The sequence below is a fragment of the Diabrotica virgifera genome, chromosome 2 (genome assembly GCF_917563875.1).
Source record: "Diabrotica virgifera virgifera chromosome 2, PGI_DIABVI_V3a".
NCBI lineage: Eukaryota > Metazoa > Arthropoda > Insecta > Coleoptera > Chrysomelidae > Diabrotica > Diabrotica virgifera.
This window is the reverse complement of record NC_065444.1, coordinates 263,381,899-263,406,568: the sequence shown is the minus strand read 5'-3', so window position 1 is coordinate 263,406,568 and position 24,670 is coordinate 263,381,899. Positions and strand designations below refer to the sequence as shown.

The 24,670-nt window shown below is 30.2% G+C and overlaps 2 long non-coding RNA genes across 2 annotated transcripts; one reads left to right on the top strand and one right to left on the bottom strand.

Moving 5' to 3' along the window:
• The first annotated feature begins 1,809 nt into the window (after nucleotides 1-1,809).
• On the top strand, nucleotides 1,810-5,037 carry LOC126880615 (uncharacterized). Its single transcript, XR_007696653.1, has 2 exons — nucleotides 1,810-1,923; nucleotides 4,716-5,037. It is a non-coding gene; the product is annotated as an uncharacterized LOC126880615 (long non-coding RNA).
• Nucleotides 5,038-13,710: 8,673 nt separating this feature from the next.
• LOC126880614 (uncharacterized) lies at nucleotides 13,711-15,069 on the bottom strand. Its single transcript, XR_007696652.1, has 2 exons — nucleotides 14,740-15,069; nucleotides 13,711-13,860 (listed from the first exon to the last, which is right to left on the bottom strand). It is a non-coding gene; the product is annotated as an uncharacterized LOC126880614 (long non-coding RNA).
• Nucleotides 15,070-24,670: the final 9,601 nt, after the last annotated feature.

The following is a 24,670-nucleotide window of genomic DNA, read 5'->3' as shown; positions in this document are numbered from 1 at the left end:
ATGCGTAAGCAAGGTTTGATAATTGAATTGAGTTGAAGCTAGTTTCTATAATAAGAACATTCTTGCTGAATAGGTATACAGTATGATGAGTGCACTAAGAACAGGCAAAATAACGCAAAAGACGGAAAACATAATACGTTGAGAGGTAAAAAGAGATGAAACTAGTAGAGGTGGGAAATTATCAATAGACATCTATAAATTTACATTATATTCATAGTTTCTCACCTTAAGACGTATCGGATGAGTTTGGCGACGTATAGGAGTCAAACTGTGGCAGGAAAATTTTATAAATTCTGTCATAATTTGACTCCGATACGTAGCCAAACTATCAATATAAGGTAAATTTCTAGGTTTTTATATATAATTTCCCACCTCTACTGGTTTCATATCTATTTATTTCACAACGTAATATGTTTTCCGTTATTTTGCCAGTTATTAATGTACTCTTCACCGTATATTTTTACCACCAAACTCTGAACAATGTTATCTCGTTCAAATATTTTAATCTGTTTGTCCTTTGTCCAGTGTATGTTATTTGTATCGTTAATTTTAAGTAAATGTCTTCATTCTGGGAAGGTATACTTAGATCGAAAGTATGCTTGGGCAAGATAATATTAATAAATAACTATGCTCAATATTTGCATTTTATTTTTAAAAATAAAAAAATATACCTATATATAGGTGCATATTTGCCTTTAATCGGTTTAATAAATACATATATTATATGTTCGATAGTTAATTTGCAAGTAAGGGGCTTATTGTTAAAATGTTAATAAATGGTGAACTTATATCTAATATGGAAAAAACATTAATCGAAGCCATCGAGATAAACTTCTAAATATTTACATTTATATGTAATATTTCAACCAAGTTCGTTGATTTAAATAAATATTGAAACTCAGGCAACACTGCTGATGGTAACAACAATTTGCATTAGAAGTAATTTTTTTCTCTCTCTGTTAATAGTTCTATCCCTTCTACTGGAGTATTATGAATGTACAAGTTGGCTAACTTGATAGACAGCTGATTATACAGTGTTGCCTTGTTGCCTAAGTTTCAGTATATATCGTTAAACCAATTATAATTTACTATTTTATTTGGCTATCAGCCACAATTTAAGTGTGAAATTAAATTTATTTGGCGTTTTATCCTAAGTTGCCATAAGAAAATAGCTTCAGAACAATACAGTATAAAATTGTTTGAAATAAGTTACGTTTTTAAGTAAATATTTATAAATAATATGTAATAATTCATCTCGATGGCTTCCATTAACGTTTTATTCACTTAGTAGGTATAACTTTCAGCATTTATTAACATTGTAATAATAAGCAGCTTACTTTGAAATTAACTATTGAACTTGTTATTTGAAAATTATCAATACAATTCTGATTGAAAACAAACATATTCTGTAACAAGTTGCTTATTTTGGAAGCTAGCTTATTTTCTGGGTTGCAAATTGCAATGCAATTATCAAACCTCGCTACCGTATCAGCGATTTAAAGGACGAATCCTGCTTTGTTTTATTTCTTATATTCAATCTTTTATATTTTGAAACAAGGTGGATAACAGAAAACAAACGTAATTTTTAAAATGTGGTTGCATTAAAAAACAACGTGTACTACTTATATAGGTATTTATGGACAAACTAGGGATTCCAAAAAGGTAATTTGCATGATAATAATGACGACTGGGTACGTAGATCTTATCAAACAAGAAAATACAGAACGATATTAAATATATAGATAGAGTGAGATCGACAGACAGAATAAGTCTTCTTAACAGACCTTAAGCTGCGACAGAAACATCCTGTTATGGCTGTTACTCATCTCATACTAATGGCACCAGTGGCGCACCCAGGGGGTGGTTTGGGTGTTAAAACCCCTCCCACCGGCCACCAGTACATACAAAGAATAGTAGGAAAATGTAACTTGTCTTTAACAAACATACAAAAAAATTGCTGTGTAATATGTAAAAAAAGTAGAAACAGGCTTTTCATCGATTGTCATTTGTTTCGAGCTTCTGTCATGTGTCACATAATATTAATATATCTACGTCATACGTCTTTGGTTTGTATCATTGGCAATACCAATAACGTATGACGTAGATATATTAATATTATGTGACACATGACAGAAGCTCGAAACAAATGACTGAATGAAAATCCCCATGAACGATCACATCAATCACTTATTTTGTATTTGCTGTCTTTTTCTATAAATAACAAACTTTTGTTATAGAAAAAGACAGCAAATACAAAATAAGTATTTAAGGTCAAATGTCTTATTCTTTTTTTTTCTCAAAATGTCATTTTATGCGATTTTACATGATTTGGTGTTTATTTAAACAAATTTGCATTTTACATCGTAAAGTATCAATGAAAAAAAATATATTTTAGTAGAAGGGACTCAAAAATATCATTATATGGCATTATAACAAGTTATTTTGATGGAAAATCAGTTTTTGATCAAATTTTATAGTGTATAAAACGTTTAAATATCGTTTTTCTACAACCGTGTTAAAAATGCAATTTTTAGCACTCCATACGATCGTTATGCCACTTTAAGGCACTAGTGCTTTAAAATTTGTATGGCACTGCAGTTCGTATTGACCGTATAGGCAATTTTGATGTAATGTCAAAAAAATATAAAAATGGAATGTCAGTCAAGTTCAAGTAAAAGTTTTTGTGGATATTGTCCTGTAATTACGTTTGTAGAAAAAATATTGTATGATATGCGTGTTAAAAAGTACATTTTTAAGGCACTCATGTGAATTGCAGAACTCGCTTCGCTCATTCTGAAAACTTTCACATGCGTGCCTTAAACGTGTACTTTTAACACTTATATCATAAATAACTATTTTTACATTTTCCTCCATTCCCAAAATACATTATAATCGATTTGGCTGAAAATATGCCCACAGATAGACTTTAAGTGGTTAGAATGATTTGAATTAGAAAAGAAAATAATCGTTTTCGTTTTGATTCAATTCGAGTCTCTTGCCATCCTCTGACACCGTGTTTCGGGGTCTCTACCCCTTATCAAAGAGGCTATGCAAGTAGACTGAACTGAATCAACTCGAAACGAAGAAGAACTGCATATATTAAAATATCTGCAGCAGAGTGTGGTTAGACTATCCTCTAACGGGGAATGACAAAATGAATAAAAATAAATTTCGACCAAGAGTCAGGATTCTGTTAACCGAGATACGATAGTACACTTCGCGTCAAAAAAAACTGGTACAACTCTTATAACCGAAAATCGTGTTTTTCAAGTTGTGTAAGTTGATCTTATCACAAGTGTCATTCCAATTTCTAGGGCAAAGTTGCCAGTTCAACGAAAATATTATATCAAACTAGGTAAAAACGGGGCTGTGCGACAGACCGCATTTTTTAATACACTAAAAACTAAAACAATTGTAATTTTCCGTCATCTAAATTAAGTATCCATACATTGATTCGGTTTTTATTATAATTTATAAAAATATTTCAATTCAAAAATAATGATAGATAATAAATCTTGGCATGACTTTAAATTATTATGTTTAATGTCAAATCGAGAGGTGTGATTGGTTTCTCGTAAATTGTAGGACAAAACTGCATTAAGTTGTGTAGAATACATAAAACACACTGGAAAAATGAAAAATTTAATTTGAAATTAATACAAAATGAATAACTTTTACAGTGAACAAGTGTGTAATTTAAATATATGTATTACAATTATTCGAAATATACATTTTAAACGTTATTTTTTTGTATTTAGATTTAGTGCAATTGCGTTATCTGTGATGGCAACAACGAAGTGATTCACGAACAATAATTGTCAGTCTGAACACAGGTTTACATTGGGAAAAAAAGTGTACCAGTTTTATATGACGCGAAGTGTACCAAGCGGCGCCGCTAGGAGGAGCATTGAATTACATTACAATACAAACTCAAAATACTCAAAAGTATAATTAGTCCAGTCGGGATAGCATTTGACCTTGCATGCCGAGCTTCTCAAAATTTTATTTTTCTTATCTTTAGGGGGGTCAAAAGTAGTCTAAATTTAAAATCGCGAATGAATTCCTCCGTTACGTTAGCCACCATCTTGATTTTAAAGGAGAACCGTTTTTGTACAATATCTCCGCCATTTTTAACTTTTCCACAAAAATGGTAGAAACTGAAATTGTTAAAAATAAATCGTATTTACAATTATTACAATTTCTTTTTAAAAATTTTTGTCGTGAGGTCGATATTTTCTGAGTTAATTATACTTACAGTAACCGCCTATATTTTTGACCATGATATTGCATGTAACTTTTTTACTATTGTAATATAATTCAAATCCTTCTAACCACTTAAAGTCCTATGTTTTGGCTATCTGTGGGCAAATTTTCAGCCAAATCGATTATGATGTACATATTTTGGAAATGAAGGAAAATGACGGTATTTTCACGTTTTCTACACTATAAAATTTGATCAAAAACCTGTTTTGAATCCAAATAACTTGTTACCTATACCTATAATGCCACATAAATGACATTTTTGAGTCCCTTGTATTAAAATAGTATGTTTTTCATTGATACTTTACGATAGAAAATGCAAATTTGTTTAAATAAATACAAAATCACTATAAAATCGCTTAAAATAACAATTTGAGAAAAGAAGAAGAAGACAATTCGACCTTAAATGTTTTATTTCTACATCTCTCAGATGCTATATATATACAAATTTTCAGACAAATCGGAGATCCAAAAGTTTTTTTGATCCAAAATTGAGTGATTTGAAATGGAATCACCCGTAATTATATGGTATAAGTTCTTGGCTTGTGGCAGGTGTCGTCCATTGACGATTGACGACTCTCTGGAATTGACCTAGCAGCTTGGTCTTCTGGCCAGTCTTTTTAGGCTTAGGAGTCTGTCAATCACTGGAGGGTTTTGAATTTTAAACTTTATCGCAGAGTAAATGTTGAAAAATACTTTTTATTGTACCTATTATATTATATAAACAATGAAATATTATTCTGGTCCAGATAATAAAAATATTATTTATAACAATTATTAAAGCTAATTGGCTGTCCCCATAGCCATAATTTCCACAAAAAGAAGAAGAAGAAAAAAAATAAAAAAAGTCCTACGTATTACTACACCCTTCCTCGAGGCACTTACGAAATTTTTTCAAAATTGCAAAATTTTTCATCAAGTTAATTATCGCGAAAAAGGATATAATGTGAGATTCTATCTAACGGTGCGACTACTCGCGGGTTAAGTACAGTAGTCTAGCTATATTTGTCTGTCGTGCGAGTGTGAGCGTATCTACCAAGAGGTGGGTTTAATGGAACGACAGTGACACAGAGGCGGCAGCCATCATATGCTAGAGAGAGAAAGCTAAGCGCCGGTAAAGAGAGATAAATAGACCACCGACCCGAACTTCTCCGCGTTAGGCTATTTTTCGGACCTGGCCTAATCTATTGTGTTATTATATCTATGGTGAGAACACGACTTTTAAAAATATTTCAAAATCAAAATTAGCCAAATCAATCCAGTCTTTCTCATAGTTATAAAATAAAAAAAAAAGTACGAGTCAGAAAACGTTGGTTGTCAAATAAAATTAGAGGATGCCAGAAAAAAATTGAGTGCAGCGACTGTACAGGGCAATTGATTGTATCCCCCGTCGCATGGCGAAGGAAAAAATCACCAGTTTTATATAATAGTATCATTGCTTAAAAAAAGAAATTCCTTTTTAAAAAATGATAGTATAATTATTATAATATAATATAATATAATATAATATAATATAATATAATATAATAGTTATAATAGTATTATTAGGTAGGTATAAAAAACTCTAAGAGAAAAAGTAACTTTTAGACCTGACAACAATGCATATAATAAGACATATGTTTTAAGATGCTCAGTTGCCAATAGTGTGATCTGACTTAGTCTCCTTGGATTATATTAGTCCTAATATCCACAACAAAGAAATATATTACAATTCTTATTATCACGAATAATCTTTACATTCTCTAGATAGCAACAAATTTAACTATAACCGCTTTGTGTGATTATAATGTAAAAATCAATTCTGAGTTTTCTAGGTCAGAACTTATAATTTATTACTTATTCAAAATCGCGCAACACTGTAAGAAAAAGATTCGTTCTAAGAGTAAAAAGCTTGCAAGAATTTTGATGAGATTGAAGAGTGACTGTCCTTGAAAATTTTTCAAATAATTAATACAAAATTATCTGCTAATGACTAAACCCTGGAAATGTGTGTCCTTTCGTGAGCACTTTGTTAACTTTCAGATGGTATAGATATATTTCAGAAATACTAGCCGTAACATAGTAATTTAGCAAAACTCGGGAAGGCACTGATTTCACAGTAGGTTTAAAATTTTTACCGCGCTAAAGAACTGGGCTCCTGTTAGATATAAAATTTTTAATGGACTGCGCGTGCGTGGTAATGTTATTGCAACTTTAATAATTATTTTCAGTGCAAAAAAAGCCTGATCAATGTTCAAAATAGGTGATCATTGCTCAGCGCTTTATTTCCTATCGAATACAGTCATTTGTTTTAAAGATTTCGATCAATGAGGTGCCAACATCTTTTTTTTCGTCCTTGAATTTTCAACCCTTAATAAAAAATACACTACAGGTGATCAAAATCTGAAACCTAGTGATCATTGCTGTACAAACCGTGAGCAAAAGGATGGTATAATTATTTTTACGAAATTCGATCAATGAGGTGCTAACATCTCATAACCTTGGGATAAACCGTAATCGTACCCCCTCCTAACTGCCAAAGTGTCATGGCCGCCGTCGGGACCTATTGTGCTGACATTTACAATGTTTACATATAGAAAAGTTTGTTTTTTTTCTGCTTATAATGCCGTTTTCTAAAGATATTAGTGAACAAAATCGATTTGCTAACAATATTTAATATATTTTAAATGTGCTAAAATTGGATTCAACAGCAAAAGTCGCATAAATAACATATAAATAACGAATTTGTTCACCTATTACAAATGGGGTTATGTGGTTGTAACTGTTTATTTTGGGAATAAAATGAAAATGATCAATTAAACGACTGGAAAACTGTAAGTATTACAATTAAAACATGTTTATCCTATCAAAAGAGTTCACTTCATTTTAAGAAAGCTAATTATTATTATACAATAGACATTTATAAACTGCCATGTACTTTTAAGGTTACTTTTGATCGGTTTTCAAAGCTTATGATTAAATGTTACCTCTTTATTAATTAGATTTGCCAACAAAAGATGCATGATTAAGGCCAAATGCAATTCCTTTGCTAAAGTCATAAAAAAAGTACCAATACAGTTAAAAAAATTATTTTAAAAAGGTCTCTCAAAAGACATGAAAATATACAACAACTCAAAAAACTAGAGAATGTAAAGAAAGCCAGGTTATTGGAAATGGAATTCCTGTTTAATTGAAAGCCAGTAAACTATCCAAGACTTTTCAGAATCAAATGTGTCAACTTGTAAAAACGATTCTTCTGACATTTTTAGTAAAAACCAGATTATCCTCAAGAAAAATTCTGTTTAAGTGAGACTCAAAGTCATATTTGTGAATGTGTCATCTTTGAATGAAACAATTTTTTTACCTAAACAATTAAATGTATGGATCTAATTAAAAACAATGCTGAATCAAGTACAGTTACAGAAATACAATCCTTTGAACTTCTAAATGTGATTGTTGAAAGTGTCGAAATAGCTAGTGCATAGGGATTCGAAAGGGATAGACTTGTTATGAATGCACTTGATCATGTACTTCTTACTGTTATAAAGTTGAAACAAAACTTATTTTATGCTTTTTTATCAGTCACTTTTAATGGTGTATCAACTTTACGTGGTACATCGTGCAAAAATTGCTAAAAATGCAAACATTATATTTATTTTCTGTTACATTGGATAGTATGATTGAATGTCTTCCTCTTTTAGATAGTGAAGTGAAGAACATCTTGAAGTTCCAATGATGTTTCAAGATGAGGTAAATCGAAATAATTGTATGTTAGAAGGACAGAGAATATGAAGAAATGTTATTGCTGCATATTTAGTGTAGTGAAATACAAACTTCAAACATTATAATATATTTTTTGATTTCAAACATTTCATATGATTATGAAAGAACATCTTTCTTTTTAAAACAATGAAGAAGTGAAGAACATAATAAAGTTCCAACGAAAATGATTCCAGATGAGGAAAATCGAAATAATGGTTGTATGTTACGTGTATAGAGAATACGAAGAAATGTTATTGCTGCAAACTTAGTGTAGTGAATTAAAAACTTATTGTCAAATACAAATCAATTTATTTCATACTTTTATAATATATAGTGATATAATTTTATATGTGTTCAAATAAAAATATTAATAAATAAAATACAATAAACACAAATCATGTATATCTTACAATGAATTACAAAATCAAAAATTAATTACAAAAATATCAAAATAAATCTAAAATATTAAAAAGTTACATATAATTTTTATAGTACCTACATACTTTGGTTGGTACTCTAATAATTTGGAGATCCATTAAAGTTTGTAGATGGAAATTGCAGGTATCTAAAAAATATAATAATATAAAGTAACTCAACAATCTCTTTTTAATTAGGGTAGCAGTTGATAAAGATGACCCTTGCTCGGGAAATCAAATGTATATAAAAAAAATTAAGTAACAGCTTTCTAACAAAACAATCTTAGCACTAAACGGAAACAAAGATACTGGTAAGTATTAAAACATTTTTTGAAAAATCTTTCTGAAAGTGAAAATAAAGACTACTCTCTATGGGAACAACTAAAACTGGGCATGCTTTACAAAAAAATGTATCCAGAACAAATTTCTTCTCTATAAGGCAATACTACGACAAGTCTGGATGTACAGGATTTAAATCTGGGGAACTGCCAGTAATACAAATATGCAAAAACTATTAAGATTCTAATCCGAAGTCTTTTATGATGTCCGATGTTTTTAGTACCACTACCAAATATCATGCTAAACTGAAAATTATAGGGTAAAAATCTGTCTGATCACCCAAACTTTTAAAAGCTGGATGCTTATCTGATCTAGTCCAGAGGCTGGTTTCGGTATTGCAGCTATAAAATACTTAAATAGTAAGGATGGAAATTTTTATTATGGTCCGCCTTGAGGCAAACTAGGGCACTAGAGGGTTAAGAAAAGTTACAGATCTCTACACCACTGGGAAGTAGATAGTAGTTACTAATTTGTAAAAAAGTCAGAAATATGGTAAATGTAGACTAAATTAATATAAATATGTAAAGAGTTCTCACCCCTGAGTGTAGTTCCCACTGTGTCATTTTTTATATCTGTCATATTGTTATAATGATAACAGATTGCATTAAAGTTAAAATAAAAAAGAATTAAAGAAGTTCATAAAAATATTCTATTTTTGAAAAAATATTTAAGTGCTTAAATACTTTTTTAGATAAAATATACATAAAATTTATTTTTTCTACAACCGTGTTAAAATGCAACTTTCAGCACTCTATACAAGCGTTAAAAACGCTACTGTATATAGACTGTATAGGCAATTTTGATGTAATGTCAAAAAAATATAAAAAAGGAATGTCAGTTCAAGTAATAGGTAGTTATTTATGATATAAGTGTTAAAAGTACACGTTTAAGGCACGCATGTGAAAGTTTGCCTTAAAAATGTACTTTTTAACACGCATATCATACAATATTTTTTCTACAAACGTAATTACAGGACAATATCTACAAAAACTTTTACTTGAACTTGACTGACATTCCATTTTTATATTTTTGTGACATTACATCAAAATTGTCTATACGGTCAATACGAATTGCAGTGCCATAAAAATTTTAAAGCACTTGTGCCTTAAAGTAGCATTTTTAATGCTCTTATGGAGTGCTAAAAATTGAATTTTTAACACGGTTGTAGAAAAAAGTTTTTGTAGATATTATTCTGTAATTACGTTTGCAGAAAAAATATTGTATGATATGTGTGTTAAAAAGTACATTTTTAAGGCACTCATGTGAATTGCAGACTTTCACATGCGTGCCTTAAATGTGTACTTTTAACATTTATATCATAAATAACTATTAAAAAACTAACAGAAAATAGTAAAAATATTTGATTGAGCATAAGTAAAAAAGTCACTCTCTCAACCAATAAACATTTGTGATTAAAATTAATATACTTAATTGATTATAATATGAATGTGTTCTTGTAGAGTTTCATATAATAATTTCCATTTGACTAAAGAGACACAAGCTGGAATACTTAGGTCAATAATACTTAGGTATGAAACACCCTAAAAAATATAAACTTTTGCATTTGATAATTCAGAGAAAGATCCAAGGTAAATGTGGTTCTGGTAGAATCTCACAATCATAGCTGAACAATCTAAGACCATAGTATGGAAAATCGACTCCATCATCATTAGTTAGAGCTGCTGTCAATAAAGCCACAATAGCGAATATGGTAGCCAATATATGATATCCAACAATTGATAACAGTCATGGAACTAAAAAATGTATTATTTCAAAGTGTTTATGGGATAAAATTAGTAAGAGTGACATGATACCTAACAAAAATTTGATTCAGAAGATTTAACATAAAACTTGTAATTCTCTTATACTAAACTGACAATAAAGATGCACCAGAAATAAACAACCCAAGACATGTTGAATGATACAAATAGCACTCCCGAATCATGATTTACAATGTATAAACTTTGTAAATCATGATTTGTGAGTGCTCCTCATAACATTCATCATGTCTTGTGTTTGTTTCTTTCTAGTGCATCTTTATTGTGATTTTAGTATTATAATTATATACAGTGTGTCCACGGTTGGGGTGCCCAAGAGGAAAAACTTTTTTATTTTCAATTTTAGCGAAAAATGTCATTATTGATAAAAAGTTTTGCTTGTTCTAAAACCCCATAAAACGAAATAAAATTCAAGTTTTTTAAATCCTGCTTAATTTTGTAGCCAATTTTATGCAAATCCCTATTTTATGTAAATTTTTGCACTAAGTTTGAAATCTTAACAATAATCTAGTGTTGCCAAGCCACAATGTAGCTTAGTAACTATCAATTTCGATAAATAATTTGCGAATGGTCAATTTTTTTGACAATGTTAAGCTATCAATAAAGAATTTATCTTGTGATAAATTTCATTATTAAAATTGTTGTATTAATAATTATTTAATTAATAAATAATTGGATGATTCAAGGAGAACGACAAAGTCTGGCTTCGTAATCCAGAGAAGTGAAAGGGTTGTTCTCCCAAGTTATTATTGTTACAATTTCGAACTTAGTGCAAAAATTTATAGGGATTTACATAAAATTGGCTATAAAAATAAGCAGGATTTGAAAAACTTGAATTTTAGTTCATTTTATGGGGTTTTAGAACAAGCAAAACTTTTTATCAAGAATGACATTTTTCGCTAAAATTGAAAATAAAAAAGTTTTTCCTCTTGGGCACCCCATCCGTAGACACACTGTATTACTATTTTTATAATAAAAAGATTATAATTTATAAAATGTGATGCTGTATATGATTTCAAATATTAATCTTTTCTATTACCATACAAAAAAAATCTTGCCTTTACTCAAAAACATTTTATCATAAAATTTTTAAAGATATATTTAAAAAGTTCATAAATATTAATATTAATTTATACAAAAACATTAAATATTTTAGTTTTACTGGTTTATGGCTGTAAGGTGTCTCTGAATATTTTTCACTCTTATAAGATGTTTCGAAAATTGAAATATCTCTGAAAGTTTTTAATATTTAAAATCAGTTTTCATAAATTTATCATCGGTTAATATTAGAGATCTTAAGTTCACAGTGGCACAAACAACTGAAAATATCTTCTGCAAGTGGAAGAAGACTAACATACATTTTACATACATTAATTGTTTTTATTTATTTGGTTGGATCTATCTATGTGTACTCAAGCTTTAGCTATCTTCATTGTAAGAATTTTAAGTTTAGCGTGATATTTGGTAGTGGTACTAAAAAAATCGGACATCATGAAAGACTTTGGATTGGAATCTTTGTAGTCTTTGCATATTTGTGTTACTGGCAGTTCCCCAGAATTAAATCCTGTACATCCAAACTTGTAGTAGTATTGCCTTATAGAGAAGAAGTTTGTTCTGGATACATTTTTTTGTAAAGCATACCCAGTTTTAGTTGTTCCCATAGAGAGTAGTCTTTATTTTCACTTTCAGAAAGATTTTTCAAAAAATGTTTTAATACTTACCAGTATCTTTGTTTCCGTTTAGTGCTAAAGGCTGTATGACACTATGCATTTTCTTGTATCATTTCTAATATCGTTTCTGATATGTCAAAAAAATGTATAGTGTCATACACAGATACAAGAAACGATATCAGAAACGATACAAGAATTTGTGTCAGGCACAGATTCTTGTACAATAACTGCGACAATTTCTGCGCAAAGAGCAAAAACGTAAAACCTGCTGGTAAAACTTCTAAATGTCATAATGGCGGCTGAAAATGAGATCATATGATTTATGTCTTGATGAATTTATTTGTGTTTTGTAGGTATTATTTATAAATATTTTATTGATACTTAATATACCGTTTGGTATGGACTACTGTTCTACTAATAACCATATATTTAGAATAACTTTGGGTTTCATATTGCATAATTTTTTAATAGAGGAAAATACAATAGTTCCAATTTGGATCAAACTGAAGATAATTATAATGCAAATATTTTAGCACAAATATCAAAACAAAATAAAAAACACAAATAATCAACAGTCAACGTAAAAATTCTAGTTATTATAACATTAAAATATTTGTTTTTAAAAGTTTATAAATTTTATAAAATCCTTAAAATCAGCTGTAGACACAGTACTACCATAAGTACCATACCAATGTAACGTGACAGGGTGACAAACAAAATTTCGACCAATCACGTGCCAAATTTCATACAGTTTTCGATACAAGAACTTGCATAGTGTCATACAGGGCACAAATGTACGTACAAGAAATGATACAAGAAAATGTATACAAGAAACGATATCAGAAACGATATTAGAAATGATACAAGAAAATGCATAGTGTCCTACAGCCTTAAGATTGTTTTGTTAGAAAGCTGTTACTTAATTTTTTTTTAGATACATTTGATTTCTCGAGCAAGGGTCATTCATCTTTATCAACTGCAACCCTAATTGAAAAGAGATTGTTGAGTTACTTTATATATTTTTTAGATACCTGCAATTTCCATCTACAAACTTTAATGGATTTCCAAATTATTAGAGTACCAACCAAAGTATGAAGGTACTATAAAAATTATGGGTTACTTTTTAATATTTTAGATTTATTTTGATATTTTTGTAATTAATTTTTGATTTTGTAATTCATTGTAAGATATACATGATTTGTGTTTATTGCATTTTATTTATTAATATTTTTATTTGAACACATATAAAATTGTACCACTATATATTATAAAAGTATGAAATAAATTGATTTGTATTTGACAATAAGTTTTTAATTCACTACACTAAGTTTGCAGCAATAACATTTCTTCGTATTCTCTATACACGTAACATACAACCATTATTTCGATTTTCCTCATCTGGAATCATTTTCGTTGGAACTTTATTATGTTTTTCACTTCTTCATTGTTTTAAAGAGGAAGATGTTCTTTCATAATCATATGAAATGTTTGAAATAAAAAAATATATTATAATGTTTGAAGTTTGTATTTCACTACACTAAGTATGCAGCAATAACATTTCTTCGTATTCTCTGTCCTTCTAACATACAACCATTATTTTGATTTATATCATCTTGAAACATCATTGGAACTTCAAGATGTTCTTCACTTCACTATCTAAAAGAGGAAGACATTCAATCATAGTATCCAATGTAACACAGAAAATAAATATAATGTTTGCATTTTAGCAATTTTTGCACGATGTACCACGTAAAGTTGATACACAATTAAAAGTGACTGATAAAAAAGCATAAAATAAGTTTTGTTTCAACTTTATAACAGTAAGAAGTACATGATCAAGTGCGTTCATAACAAGTCTATCCCTTTCGAATCCCTATGCAGTAGCTATCTCGACACTTTTAACAATCACATTTAGAAGTTCAAAGGATTGTATTTCTACTGTACTTGATTCAGCATTGTTTTTAATTAGATCCAAACATTTATTTGTTTAGGTAAAAAATTTGTTTCATTCAAAGATGACACATTCACAAAATTATATTTATATATATGACTTTGAGTTTCACTTAAAACAGAATTTTTCTTGAGGATAATCTGGTTTTTACTAAAAATGTCAGAAGAATCGTTTTACAAGTTGACACATTTGATTCTGAAAAGTCTTGGATAGTTTACTGGCTTTCAATTAAACAGGAATTCCATTTCCAATAACCTGGCTTTCTTTACATTCTCTAGTTTTTTGAGTTGTTGTATATTTTCATGTCTTTTGAGAGACCTTTTTAAAATAATTTTTTAAACTGTATTGGTACTTTTTTTTTGACTTTAGCAAAGGAATTGCATTTGGCCTTAACCATGCATCTTTTGTTGGCAAATCTAATTAATAAAGAGGTAACATTTAATCATAAGCTTTGAAAACAGATCAAAAGTAACCTTAAAAGTACATGGCAGTTTATAAATGTCTATTGTATAATAATAATTAGCTTTCTTAAAATGAAGTGAACTCTTATGATAGGATAAACATGTTTTAATTGTAATACTTACAGTTTTCCAGTCGTTTAATTGATCATTTTCATTTTATTCCCAAAATAAACAGTTACAACCACATAACCCCATTTGTAATAGGTAAACAAATTCGTTATTTATATGTTATTTATGCGACTTTTGCTGTTGAATCCAATTTTAGCACATTTAAAATATATTAAATATTGTTAGCAAATCGATTTTGTTCACTACTATCTTTAGAAAACGGCATTATAAGCAGAAAAAAACAAACTTTTCTATATGTAAACATTGTAAATGTCAGCACAATAGGTCCCGACGGCGGCCATGACACTTTGGCAGTTAGGAGGGGGTACGATTACGGTTTATCCCAATTTTCGATTCGTTTTTTTTTAAATTTATTAAAGCTTTGTTTACAGTATTGTATAATTTTAGTATATTATCTATTCTGTAATTTATTTCTGATTTTTGTTTACCATTAAATATGATGTTAATGCTGTCCAATCTCAGTTATCCAGATTCGTTTATAAGTAGGTAGGTAGTTGTTTCGGTGCCACTTCGGTATGCGGTCTACCGTCTAATATGTGGTCTACGGCAATTTAGCTGATTCGGCATGCGGTCTACGTACAAAAACAAATTAGAGAAACTATTACAAACATTACTATTTTATTATTACTAACAGCTTCACTGTTCAATTGGTAATTATACAAAGAGTCTACATTGTACCACATCCAATACTATTTTAATATTAAATATCATGCAACCGCAGTAAATATCGGTTTTTGCCTGAAAGGAGGAAGACCTAACCCTTCGGTCCAAACCCAACTTACGGGTATTAGAGTGAGAGAACCGCAGGGCAGGAGGTATTTGACCGCTGCGCGCAATCACAACCCACCCTTTTTATTATCACTAAACGGTCTTTTCATAGAGAAATAAAAAAAAGGGTCTTTTCAGCGTTTTAAATTAACACTCAAGGCCCATTTCGTTGATTCAAGTTTATATAGGCAACCCAAATTACACGCCGCTAATCCTCGGTTTGGGATTTAGACAGAATAACACGTGAAGTGTGAAGTAAAGCACAAGTATGACAAGTAAAGTAAAGTATAAATATAAATAATAAATAAAAAGTTTGTAATAGTTTCTCTAATTTGTTTTTGTACGTAGACCGCATGCCGAATCAGCTAAACTGCCGTAGATCGCATATCAGACGGTAGACCGCATACCAAACTAGAAACTCTGCCGTAGACCGCATACCGAAGTAGCACCGTTGTTTCTTAGTTTCGGTTAGGAATGTTAGGATTATTATGCAAATCCTCATTCTGAGATTTCTAATTTTGGAAATCTCTAAGTCCGATGAATAGTTCTTTCACTTATTTTGAAAATGACTTTATTTCATCCATAAATATTGTAAATCACGGTTCTTAGACATTACTACGGTTGCCTAAATCGACTAACCAATGAACATTAAGGGTGAGATTACGTCACGAGAGTTTACTGTCATTTGAATCGTAATATGATTTTTTTCGAATCCTGAGAAAAACAAGTATTTTAGAAAAATTTAAACGCAGGATGCAGATTACATTATTACCGAGGGCGGAAGCCCCTTAGAATAAACAAGCAGATTCTATTGAATAAAATATTTGCAATTAAATATCACATTTCTCTTTTATTTTCAGCCCTGTAACTTATTAAAATAAACATTATAGAAGTTTTCAGGGACTTTCAGCCCTCGGTAATAATGTCTTTCATTCTGAGTTTAAATTTTTCAAAAATGTTTATTAGTTTTCTCAGGATTCGAAAAAAATGAATACAATTAAAACACATTGAGAATTTTGACATGCGTCAAAGTTTTGCATTAACTCAATGTAAAATTCCTGAACTGTTGAATTCCAGCTTCCCTAATAATTATTTTACATCAAAAGACATTAGAAACTATTTGAAGAGGATTGAAATCTGTATTGGAAATAACTGTTAAAATTGGTCTACGTAATTAAACATATTCCAAAATTTTGTAAAAATGTAATACATTTTAGTTTTCAGCCCAAACTTAGGCCACACACAATGCAATAATGTTCACATTTTTGAACTGTCAATATTTTTATTTTATCATCTATTGTTTAAAAACAATACAGTTGATAAGATACCCCCAATAGGGCTTTTCATCGATTGTCATTTGTTTCGAGCTTCTGTCATATGTTGTATAATCTGTGTATAATATTAATATACACGGATTATACGACATGTGACAGAAGCTCGAAACAAATGACTGTGAATGAAAAGCCCTATTGCGGAGAAAGGATTAATAATAAAGATTTTTTTATTAAGTCAATGGTATGAGCACTGTCAGTTAAATAGTAACGTGTGGCCTTACTTTTACACGCATACCTATTGTGGCAAATGTATCATATTTTTCAAAATTTTGGAATGCATTTAAATCGTAGAACAATTTTAACTTTTGATTTTAATACAGATTTTAATTCTCTACAAGTATTCTCTTATGACTTTTGATGTAAAATAATTAGGGAAACAGGAATTCAACAATTCAGAATATTACATTGAGTTTCTTATGGCCCTTTTTACGATTCACTACCCGGTATAAGATAAAATGTGTACTATTTGTCTTATTATTTCATAATAACACAAATAATACACATATATACACAATAACACACATTCAATGATCGAAAATAATTTAAAAATATGGGAATGTAAACTCTTGTGACGTAAAGTCAAAAATATAAGTCTCCCCACCACCGTCGGACAAGACAACCTGTAAATAGCCCTCCTCCTTGCCATAGGGCTTTTCATCGATTGTCATTTGTTTCGAGCTTCTGTCATATGATGTTGTATAATCTGTGCATAATATTAATATACACGGATTATAAGACATATGACAGAAGCTCGAAACAAATGACTGTGAATGAAAAGCCCTATAAACTGTTTTTGATCATAAATCATGATTGTGATATAGGGCTTTTCATCGACTGTCAATTGTTTCGAGCTTCTGTCATGTGTCACATAATATTAATATATCTACGTCATACGTCTTTGGTTTGTATTATTGTAGATACCAATAACGTATGACATAGATATATTAATATTATGTGACACATGACAGAAGCTCGAAACAAATGATTGTGAATGAAAAGCCCTATTAGGTGTATTCGCGGAACAAATCCTAAACTTACCCAGAGGGAGAACGCATGCGCATTAGATGTTCAGAGGGAAAAATTCGACTTCCGCGCACGCCCAATTTTGTAATGAACAGGCGTCTCCTTCTGGGTAAGTTCAGGATTTGCTCCGCGAATATACCTATTATATCTTTGTCTATAACACAATTCTTATTGGTGTTTTATGTATTCTTCAATATTCTTGTTATTCTACATACTCTCGATGTCTCTTCTGGGTACTATATTTTATAATTTTTTCTTGATACTTCGTCGAAAGGTTTTTCTTGACCTATAAATCCAAAGTATATACGTATTTTTCTTGAGTTGTATAGTGTAATTTTTTTTATTAGGACTATATTTATGGTCTTCTTGAAGACTTAGACCTGGATTACGCGTACCAAAAAAAGTTGATTAATAGCAAGCTGAAAATTTGTTAATAGCTTAACGGTATCTAGTCGGATAAACTTTGATGTATGGGAACACTGGAACAGGGGAAGTTTTAATTATGGAACAAGTTAAAAATTTGGAACGTCAGGTTAAAAACGTTCCATGTATTTTGTAGGACAGAACTTCCAATTGATTTATTACCATTTCATTAAACTCTCATGCAAAATACAGACTGGTGTTTATTACCAACTGGGCATTTTAATGATGTCAAATGACAAGAATCGTGTTGGTTAGTAATAATAGCAGTCTGATTTTTGCAAGAGAGTTTAATGAAAGGGTAGCAAATCAATTGGATGTTCTGTCCGACAAAATACATAGGACGTTTTCGTAATCTAACGTATGGTACGTTTAGCAGTAAATGGTTGACTTCAATGGTCAATACTTGTACTGGTACTTCAATAGTATAAAAGGCCCGGTTTCAGGTAAAATGTAAATATGTTTGAATGTTTGTTTTTCTATAATCTTAGCAATTAAAAAAGAATTAAATTTATTTTAAAACTCATTTGAAAACATTAATTTCGGGTATATAAGGCAAAGCAAAATATTTTACATCAGTTTTTTTGTTTTTGTCGTCGTAATTATTGTAAATTTTGTGGATTCTTTGCTTTATTATAGGAGTACCGTCTAGTCAGTGTTAATTGTCAAAGGCCAACTCTGTCTACCTCAGTTGCTTATCACTCCGGGTGGGTCTTAACATGGGCCAGGTCAGATAAATTTAATATTTACGACCGCACTAATTGAAGTCAACCATTTACTGCTAAACAAACCATACCAAATTTTTAAACTGTTCCACAATTAGAACTTCCCCTGTTCTAGTGTTCCCGTACATCAAAGTTTGTCCGACTAGACACCGTTATTAACAAATTCTCAGCTTAATCAATTTTTTTGGGTACGCGGGATCCAGGCCTAACTTTTTGCCTTCCTAAATTCGCTTATTAGTTCAGAGAAATAAGGAAAAAAATATCATGTTGGTGACACAACCCCCTCCAGGCCGAAACTAAATTTTTCGAGTAGTATGGTCATCTATAATAATAACCTATATGTTTCCTGCAGCCGATTTTGATGATATACATAGTTATAAACAAATGAAGATCAAAAAACGGTAAATTTTCGCTTTTTTCGTCTATTACTGAAAAGTTAAGCATTTTAAAAAAATTTGAGAGTAATAAACTCATAAACCGTATAAAAAACTTCGATACGGCGTTCGCTGAATATCTCTATTCTTATTGGTTGTTTAGAAAATTGCAAAATAAATCATAAATTTTGAGTTTTTATAAATATTCATAACTTATGTAAAAATTAACTTAGAACGTTCTTATTACACGGAATGCTGAGACTTATGGTGCTTAAATCATACCCTAAATTTCAAAGCAATTGGTCAAATAGTTTAAAAGGTATTTAATTTGTTTATCCCAAATTAATTTTTTTTGCAACGCTGTAAGTCAGAAAATAATGAAGTTACACTAATATTTTGGATAGTTTATGAAAGAAGAAGATTTATACTATTGATTTAATTAAATAAAAATGACAAAAAATAATTCTAAATACTGTAAAATTATTTTGCAAAAACATGTGAATTAAAAAAAGGGGGGGGGGGGCTAACTTTGTTCCTAATTGTCCTAGGACAGTTGTTTTTCTTTCTAAATGTGTATAAAAATTCAGTCTTTCTAAATATGAAAAAATAATTTTTCTACGGGTAACGGTTAAAAAGTTATTCTAATTGTTTATAAGTAAGCAAAAAATCGACATGTTTTTGAAAAATAATTTTACATTGTTTAAAATTATTTTTTGTCATTTATTTATAATTAAGGTAATAGTATAAATGTTCTTCTTTCATAAACTGTCCGAAGTATTATTGTAACCTCATAATTTTCTGACTTATAGTGTTGCAAAAAAATAAATTTGGGATAAACAAATTAAATAACTTTTAAACTATTTGACCAGTTGCTTTGAAATTTAAAATATAATTTAAGTACAAGAAGTCTCGGCATTCCGTGTAATAAGAAGATTCTAAATTAATTTTTACCTAAGTTATGAATATTTATAAAAACTCAAAATTTATGATTTATTTTGCAATTTTCTAAGCAACCAATAAGGATGGACATATTCAGCGAACGCCATATTGAAGTTTTTTATACGATTTATGAATTTCTTACTCTCAAATTTGTTTAAAGTGCTTAACTTTTTGGTAATAGACAAAAAAAGCGAAAATTTACCGTTTTTTGATCTTCATTTGTTTATAACTATGTACATCATCAAAAATCGGCTGCAGGAAACATATAGGTTAATAATATAGATGTCCATACTACTCAAAAAATTTGGTTTCGGCCTGGAGGGGGACGTGTCACGATAAACATCTTATTTCTCTGGACTATATTGATTCTGCTAGTATTGGATATAAAATATGTCATCAAGACGTTGTATTCCCTATTCTAATACTAATTTTTTTGTCCTTTAGGTACTCATCTACTGCCTCTAGTTCTGCCCAATGTTTCGAGCATACTTTCCAGATGACCCAAGAATCTTATTCTACCACCTTTGATTTTCGTTGCAACATTGGGTTTCCCAAACAATACAATGAGCCCTAAATTTGTGCGTATACGCCATTACTTTTTTTGCTTCGTAGATTCATCTTACAATATTACTTTTCAATGTTAATAAAATCGTTTTACTACAGCTGGTCATAACCCATAGTTCGCGGCCGTACCAATTTTTTTTTAATTGCAGCCACAAGTGCTGAGATTTTGTTGTGAATAAGTGTTCCACATATCGAAATATACCACCATTGTGTGCAGGGGATCATAGTGTTGAACCTCGACAGATCTGCTATATTATTACTTCGTTATCAGTAATATCTACCCCCACCAGTAGCCCGATCAAAGAACAATCTGACCCAAAAAAGAATAAAGAAAGAATGAAAATTTGGGAATATGTAGTTGAAATTGTCTATTATTATATAAGAAAAAGTTTACAATTGTACATCCCCTCCATTTTTCAAAAATAGAGGGGAATACCCTCCTCTCGAAGGTGAAAAATATACATTCAAAATAAGTCCGGAATTGGATAAAATAACTAATTCTAAGCGACTTTTATTCTATAGAGTTTTTTCCCCAAGTCAATGCTTTTCGAGTTATTTGCAAGTGAATATGTTCATTTTTAACAAAAAAAAACATGTTTTTGGACGGTTTTTCGGAGATAACTCAAAAAGTAAGTATTGCAGCGAAAAAATATTCTTAGCAAAAATATAGCTTATAAAAAACTGAAAAAAATGGTGTATGCATGAGGTCTGTAGACCCAGTAGAAGCAGAGTTGTAGCTAATGAAAAGTAGGTTCTTCTTCATAAAATTCCAAATCGAATATTTCAATGTGAAATAACCCAAAAACGGAGCACTTTTCGGGGAAATTCATTTCAACTTTTTTAAAGTGTTTAAAAAAAGGATTATTTTTGTTTTTTAAAAAAACTTATAACATTAAAAGTAAGTGAGTTACGCTCAAAATAGTGTTGGTCCATTTTATTTTTTGGTAAAAAAATCGCGAAAATCACCCCTTAATTAGTATCACAAATAAATTTTATCATTGCCACTTCACAAGTTACTTTGCTTATGTATTATTTATATGATCTGTAAGTTTCATCGGATCAAAGTGCTTATTTTTGAAAAAGCTGTAGTTAAAATGGCTTGAACGAGTAACTAAACACGAGTTTAGGCAAATTTTAAACAGCCATAGAAAATATTTAGAAAAGCAAAAGGTACATTTTATTACTCTTTAAGATTTTTGGTATTACTAATAATTTTTAAGTTAATTCCATGAACAATTCCATTTTTTTTTCAAAATTAAAAAAAGTGTTTTATTTTAAATCCAATTTTTTTCAAAACTGAGCACTTTGAACCAATGAAACTTATAGATAATATAAACAATACATAAGTAAAGTAACTTGTGAAGCGGTTACGATTAATTTTATTTGGGAAGCTAATTAAGGGGTGATTTTCGCGATTTTTGTACCAAAAAATAAAAGGAACCAACAATATTTTGAGCGTAACTCACTTATTTTTAATGTTAGAAATTTTTTTAAAAAACAAAAATAAACCTTTTTTTGAACACTTTAAAAAAGCTGTAATGAATTTTACCCGAAAAATGCTCTGTTTTTTGGTTATTTCACACTGAAATATTCGATTTGGAATTTGACGAAGAAGAACCTACTTTTCATTAGCTATAACTCTGCTTATACTGGGTGTGTAGACCTCACGCGTACACCATTTTAAAAAAAAAAATTATAAGCTATATTTTTACTAAGAATATTTTTTTCGCTAGAGTACTTACTTTTTGAGTTATCTGCGAAAAACCGTCCATAAATATGTTTTTTTTTTTTGTTAAAAATGAACATATTCACTCGCAAATAACTCGAAAAGTATTGACTTAGTGAAAAAACTCTATAGAACAAAAGTTGCTTAGAATTAGTCATTTTATCCAATTCCGGGCCTATTTTGAACGTATATTTTTTCACTCACGAGAAAATATTTTTCACCCCGTATTTCCCAATTTTAGTAAAATGGAGGGGATGTAGAATTGTAAACTTTTTCTTATATAATAATAGACAATTTCAACTACCTATTTCCAAATTTTCATCCTTCCTTTATTTTTTTGGAGGTTTTCGTAAAATTTTGTGTTCCCTGATCAGGCTACAGAGCTCAATACTTTTGATACTGTAGGTATCTAGGAGAGACAGCCATTTGGCTAAATGTGATATAGAATAATAAAAAAACAACTCACTAGTATTCACTGAGTTTATTTGTCATATAACATAAAAGCTGATATGATATAGGTACAATCAATTCCTTAATTTTTATTTACATTTTATACAATATTTCATTTTAGTATTGGAATTAGATTATTTGCAAATAAGAGATCAGTCTATGTGGTATAGCTCAACTCAATGGTTGTCCTTTATTTCTCCCATTACAATCAGTTGAATATCCACTGATAAATAAGTTAGAAGCCTATGAACTCTGACTATGTGGTATAGCTCAACTCAATGGTTGTCCTTTATTTCTCCCATTACAATCAGTTGAATAGCCACTGATAAATAAGTTAGAAGCCTATGAACTCTGACTTTATAGAGCAATATTGAAAATACCTTGGACAACCCACACCACAAACGAAAATGTTCTGAGGAGAATTGGGACCGTGCAAGTTCGGCAAAGCGACACCTGGTTTCTATGCTCAGCAACATTTTTCGCACTTTTAATTATATTGGCCAATTATATTAGTCCTGGTTACTGGATAATTGTCAAGGCCATAGTCCAAAAAAATAATAAGAAGTTATGTTATTAAAACGTAAACAATTGTATGTAGTAAATAAAATTAGTTATTAAAATGCAGTACTGCAAGCAAAATACAATTAATTAAATTTACCTTTATAATAATTGCATATCATATCAATATTGTGGAGCAATATATAATTCAGGGAAAGAATAGTAGAAAAAATATGTTGGAATATGACAGGAAGCCCTAACACAATTTGGAGAAAAATAGCCAATATTATTAGAGAGACGGCTATTGAAATACTTGGGAAAACGTCAGGAAAGAAGTTTGAGGATAAAGAGACTTGGTGGTGGTCAAATGAAGTACAAGGAAAAATAAAAGAGAAGGGAAAATTATATAAAAAGTGGCAAGAAACCAGATCGGACATAGATCTTCAAAACTATATGGTCGCCAAAAAGGAAGCGAAAGTAGCAGTACATAGCAAAAGCTAATGCAGAAGCGTATTCAAACCTATACGATCAACTTGATACCAGGGAAGGCGAAGCAAAGATATATAAAATAGCCAAACAGAGAGCAAAGAAAGCAAGAGATTTTAATCAGATTAGATGTATCCGAGATGACAATAATAAAATACTAATTCACGAAAAAGATTCCAAAAAGAGATGCAGAAAGGAGAAAGTATTTTGACAGTTTATTAAATGAAGAATTTGACAGACAGCCTGTGGAGTTAACGGAGACAGTAACAGCAATGGTTACCAGAATAACAAACGCGGAAGTGGCTCAAGTGCTTCAAAAAATAAAGAAAGGAAAAGCAGTCGGACCAGATGATATTCCTGGGGAAGTATGGAGAGCATTGGGAGAGACAGGAATAAGTTGGCTAGCAGGTCTATTTAATAGAATTATGGAAGTTGGACAAATGCCAGACGAATGGAGAAGCAGTATATTAGTACCTGTCTACAAAAACAAGGGGACATACAACAATGTACAAAATACAGGGCTATAGCCACACCATGAAAATATGGGAGAGAGTAATTGATAGACGGATACGTGAAGAAACCGAAATATCAGATAATCAATTTGGCTTTATGCAGGGC